The sequence below is a fragment of the Microtus ochrogaster genome, linkage group LG4 (genome assembly GCF_000317375.1).
Source record: "Microtus ochrogaster isolate Prairie Vole_2 linkage group LG4, MicOch1.0, whole genome shotgun sequence".
In the NCBI taxonomy this organism is placed as follows: Eukaryota; Metazoa; Chordata; class Mammalia; order Rodentia; family Cricetidae; genus Microtus; species Microtus ochrogaster.
Genome location: NC_022030.1, coordinates 19,027,765 through 19,033,715, shown reverse-complemented (window position 1 = coordinate 19,033,715; position 5,951 = coordinate 19,027,765). Strand labels below are relative to the sequence as shown.

Below are 5,951 nucleotides of genomic sequence, written 5' to 3'. Positions count from 1 at the left end.
GACAGACAGGCTGGGAGACTTTGCAAGTATCAGTGGAGGGAAAAGGAAAACTACCTAGAAGGTTCCACGGAAAGCATCCCCGCCCACTTGAGCCTAGTAGCCCACTCAGCGCGAGACCGGAAGATCCGGGGGCCTGGCGCCCAGAGGATCTCGGCAAAACCTCCGGAAGGGCCGGGCTCGAGACGAGAACACCGGGCTCCTAAGTACCACGGAGGAAAGGGCAGGGCCCACCTCACCGACTGCAGCGCGGAGGAGGAGCGTTCACTGCAGCCAGAAAGGGACGGACCTCTCCGACCGGGGGCGTGCACACCCGCCAGGACAGCAGCATCCCGGCCACACCCTCCCGGTGAGCCCGAAACGCCCACGGCCTCCGTGAAACCCGACGCAGACGCTATGCACGCCACCCCCGCAACACCCCCTCCCTCCGACTCCCACTCTCACAACACTCGGCGGGGAAGATGAAGCATAGAACGGCGCCGAGGCGCGGAAGAACTCACTGTTGCCGATCGGCGGCAGCCATGTTCGCGGCGACCGCGCATGCGCAGACTCCGGTCCCGGGATTCACGCGCATCTTGGAGATTCAGCCCCCTCTGGCAGCAAGGTGCTGGTTTAAGAGCTTTGCACTGTTCACTGGTCCCTGCAGCTGGCCAGACAGGCTACCTGGACCTGTCACCCAAGGCATTGCGATCAGGAAGAAATGTTTCTTCACCTTTATTTACGTAGATATAACTAAGTCATTGAGGACTCACGAATATTCATTTTCTACCTTACAATTGAGAGGGCTGCCTCTGGATACAAGATAGTCTCTCCCAAGTTCTCCCCATGTTAAGATTCTGTTATAGAGTCTTATTTTTATTTACTACATAACTTGACAAAAATACGCTTAAAGGGAAAATGCTAGCATTCAGCCAAATACACCTATTTTATTGACAATCATAGGAGGAAATAAGCTATTTTTTAAAGTTTTTGTGTATGGGTGTTTCGCATGCACATATATCTGCGTCTTGTGCATGCAGTGCCCTCCCCCATATAAAAAAGGTGTCAAATCCCCTAGGTCTGAAATTATAGATGATTGCGTCGCCATGTGGGTGCTGAGAATTGAACCCATCTTACAGAAGAGCAGTAAGAGCTCTTAACCTCTCTCTCCATATCTCCAGACTCAGGCTACATCCTTAAAAACTATTTAAAAACAGCTAAGGATTCTAGAAAATTAGCAAATGTTTTTTAATCAGTAGCTAAAAATCAGTAATAATCAGTAGAAACTGTGTTGAAAGGAAATAAATGTTCTCGATCTTTTATGTTAATGTACAGAATTCTGACTTTTAGAAAAATTCAAAGTGGGCATGGTGGAGGAAGCATGCCTGTGATCCCTGCACTTGCCAGGGAGAAACATTTGGCCTTTAAAAAGCCAAAACCATACTTCTATAAAACACAGATTTAAAAAAAAATTAGTGAGTTATTTTATAGTGGTGAGCTTTTGTTTATAATTGGGTCTTGTGTCACTAAGTCTGACCTCAGATTTTAAGTGATTTTCCTACATCTTTGTCCCTAGTGCTGGAATGCACCACTGTGGCGTTTTGAATAACACTGGCCCCCATAGGCACATATATTTGAATGTCTATTTCAGAAAGATTAGAAACTGTGGCATATAGGGGCCATATTATACAGGCCCATATTTCTACATTGTATGGCTGCCAGAATTTCAGGCCACAGTTTGCACCTGCCACACAGAAGGTGGTCGCCTAGCTGTCGCCATCCTAAACAAAGAATCAGGATATGCTAATGTCGCTCTGCTCCTTTGTAATTTGGGAGATCGCCTGGGAAAGAGTTGTTAATGTTTTACTTTTTGATTTGAGTAGTGATTCATGTAAGGACACTGTTGATCTTTGTTGCAATGTCCACCAAAGTTTACAACTGATAAAGTAAACCCTAGGTCACAAGAGTTTCATAGCAGTTTTTTTTTTTAACTGTAAACAAAGTTTGGTCGTGTCTGCATGGCTAATAGAAAATTGCAGGTTCATGTCTGGGAAGGAGTAAGGCCAAACTCAGAAGTTTTATGTGCCTAGGCCTTAACCATGGCTCACTCCTATTTTAACATTCTTATTTGAAAACACCTCTATGTAAAATAAACATAGCCTCTACACAGGCAATTTTTACAACAGTTGGTGACTTGTGCTGGAATGCTAACTCTCAGTTGATGAGACTTCTCCCAGAGTGGAGAAGGCTCCTCTTCCTCCACTGTCCCCTTACTATTCCTTTTCTTTAGATTCTGCCTCAACTGGACGTACTGAACTCTACGTCAACTTAAACTACATGTTCCCTAAACTATACCTGTCTTTCTCTCTTTCCATTTACATTTGAACTTCTCTCTGGAGTTGGGTTTTCTAAGAAGGTGGCTTCTTGAATGGGGATTGGGGGATACAATGACCCATGACTCATTCTTCTATTTAAGCAAGTATCCAAGTGAACCTAAGAAAAGTATTTGATGTAGGGAACCATGACAAGAACTATTTTCTTTTTTTTTTTCATAAACTAAGCAGAAGGGGGAAAAAAAAACTTAAGAATTTCCCAGAATCATACTTTAGATATGTGTTCTCCTTTGAGAGAGGTTTCCTTTCTGTGACATCTTAGACTTGACTGAACTGCGCACACTTCAAAGAGCTGAGCCAGAACAAAAGGGAAGATAGGTTGTCCTTCCACTGATGAGGAAGGTGCCTATATCAGGCACGTGGTGAGACCCAGAAGAATAAATGGCTGTTTGTGTGCAGCTGCCACATTCACTGGCCTGACATTTACCATGACCCAATCAATAAGGGTGTGTAATGTTGTGGATATTAAAAAACAAGGCTCCAGCAACCAGCAAAGAAATGAGTCAAGCGGGCTGGGCACTGGTGGCACATGGCTTTAATCCTAGCACTTGGGAGGCAGAGACAGGTGGATCTCAGTGAGTCTAAGGTCAGCCTGTTCTACCAAGCAAGTTCCAGGATAGCCAGGACTGCTACACAGAGAAACCTTGTTGGGGAGGGGGGGAGCCAGCCATCATAAACCACCACCAAGGAAGACTAACTGCTGTAAGAGATAACAAATGCCCTTAAACCAAATCAAATGAGCAAACCCAGGAACTGCAGTTAGAATGGAAAGCTTTCCGTAACTGAACAGCTTGAATCTCAAATTTGTAAGCAGACAATTCAAACAAAAGCTTCTGAAGGCTGGATGGTGAAGTGAAAAAAAAATATCAAATTCAAAAGCAAAGCTTTAAATATTCTTTCTAGGGATTAAATATTAAGTATTAAATATGGCATGGTAGTATATAGTCTCAGCACTTGGGCGGTGAAGGCAGGAGAATTAGAAGTTCAAGGGACATCATGGCCTACAATACAGAAGACCTGACTTAAAATAAGTTAATTCATGAGACACTGGAACATTCACAAGGAAAACAAACAAAAAGCTGGACATTTGGAGGCATTTCTGTAATCTCAGCAATCAGGATGTGGATGCAAAACAATCAGGAGTTTAAAGCCTGGACTATAGGACATCCTTACAACAAAAAGAAAGAACAACAAAACAACAAACCAGAATAAAACAAAATAGCTAAAATAATATTGTGTTGAGATCATGAAGGTCCTTCTACTCAGAGAGAAGCACTAAGAGAATCAGGAATATCAATCACACAGGGGTGTCTCCTCAATAGCCGGATAAAAACCAAATATCTGTATTGCATCCTGAAAGCTGAGAGTGGAGGTTATTAATGATCTGGTGACTGCTTTGATACCTGATGGCAAAAGCCCTCACCCTAATTCCCCAGAATGATTATCCCAGACTCTAACCTCCCTAGATCATTACCCATCCTTAGGGAAGATATTATGCGTATTTTTATGGTCTGCTGACCTCTATGATATCAGAGACCACATTGGATTCTAGCCTTTTAGCTATAGAATACACCCTCGCGGTCACATATACTTTGTAAAAGAGTCTCTATGTAATTACACCTTAAGCTTTATTGTGCCCCTGGAACTGAACTGATTGGACTGACTTGTTCGGAAACCTTTTCCCAAACTGCACTGTGTTTTAAATAAGCTGACAATGAAGACGATGAACTTCGTTAGTCTGTCTCCCCAAAGTCTGACCCAGGTTGACAAAGTCAGTCTGAATCAGGTTTTCATTCTCGTCTTCTATTGGGTTTGCTTCCCTGCCTGGATAACTGCAGGGAGCCCCTCAATATAGATTTGATTTGGAATTGAAATAACAAACAGAAATGAATATAGTAGAAACAAATCCAAACAGGCTTATCTTTGACTACCAACCAAATGCAAAATGTACAAATCAGTAATGTTGAAAAACAGATTTTTTTAAGTGCTTCCAATGCATGTTGGAGTTGTTTTATTAATATGTTAGGGATTGAATCTAGGGCCTTGAACATGCTTGGCAATCACTCTAACACTGAAATACATACCAATGCTGAGCTTTGTGTTTTAATATATTAATATTATAGAATATATGTGTCTATCAATTTGATGTATTTTCACCAGTTTGCATATTGGAAAATGCATATTGTATTGTTTCACCATATTGCAAAAATAGTCCACTGTATCAATGTTTGCAAACCCTTAATGCATTTCTTTTAAAAAGCAGCAAGTCATATAATAAACTCATATACTTCAAATATATTAAACATATTCTCAGAAGTACCATAGATGTCATAAAAAGTACACAAAGTGTAAACAGAAGAACTGTATGTTCCTAGCGTTGAATGATAAAAGTACAGAGAAAACAGACACATGATAAAAGACATTAACATGTAACAGGGAGACAGAGCTTCAACAAATGGAGTCTGGAATAGACTGAAAGGCTCTGAATGGTCAAATCAAAAGAGAAAGCAAAACAGTTACTAAATATGTGAAATACTGATCAGGCTGTTTTATAGAGAAGGAAATAATAATTAGAGTAACAAAAATAAGGCAAGAAAGATGGCCCAGCAAATAGTGCACAGGCCATGCAAGTCTGGTGGCTTGAGGACACATTCCCCAGAATACATGGAAAAGCAGGAGAAAACCGACTCCATAAAATTGTACTGACTTCCACATACATGTATACCAACAATAAATAAAAATCAAATTAAAAAATAAAATAACCAAAATAAATACTTTGAGCTATCAGACTGGCAAAATTAAAAGAGCTACCAATCTTCCATGGCTACTCATGGGAAACTGAATTGGTACTGCTCATCTCAGAAAATAACCTGGCAACATCTTTAAAAGCTAGGGGCCACCAGATGGATCAGCAGGTAAGAGCACCTCCGGCTCTACTAGGAGACCCAACTTAGGTTCCCAGCACCCACATCTCATAACTACCTGTAACTCCAGCTCCAGAGGATCTGATATTATGTTCTGGTCTCCTCTAGCACCTGGACTTACATGCATTTACCCATACAAACATACATACACATAATTACAAATACAACTTCACAAAAAAGTTAATCACACACATCCTTTTCCAAGACCCTCCACTTGTAAAAGTTACTTCACTGGAAGTATAAACATTCAAGATTCTATTAGAACCCTACTTTTGGGGTAGTGGGGGTGACAACCTAGGGACTATACACTATCCAACTTTCAGAATCTTACAGTAGAAAAAAAGAATGTGATATACTGAATTTTATTTTATGCAGAATCATTATTTACTACATATACTGCAAGAGAATAGGGAATACTGGACTACTACTAATATACTGAATTTTACAGATTGAACTTCTGATCTTCCTGCTTCTCCCTCCTGTGTGTTGGAATTACAGATATGCTCCACCACAACAGCTTTTTTTTCCTGGTGTCTTTTTCTTTTTTAGAAATCATGTAAATTAGCCGGGCGGTGGTGGCGCACGCCTTTAATCCCAGCACTTGGGAGGCAGAGGCAGGCGGATCTCTGTGAGTTCGAGACCAGCCTGGGCTACAAGA

General features: G+C 41.5%; 1 protein-coding gene across 3 annotated transcripts in view; it reads right to left on the bottom strand.

Annotated features, from left to right (window-relative positions):
• The window catches only part of Znf329 (zinc finger protein 329), a 10,678-nt gene extending 10,014 nt beyond the window's left edge, over nt 1–664 (bottom strand). Inside the window, exon 1 of one of the 3 annotated variants that reach the window (XM_005361092.3) lies at nt 498–664. The gene's annotated coding sequence lies outside the window, so the exon portion shown is untranslated. Of the gene's footprint in view, nt 1–54; nt 136–497 lie in introns of those variants that run through there. The other 2 variants (XM_026786187.1, XM_026786186.1) reach the window with 2 other exon arrangements.
• Between the last annotated feature and the right edge of the window lie 5,287 nt (nt 665–5,951).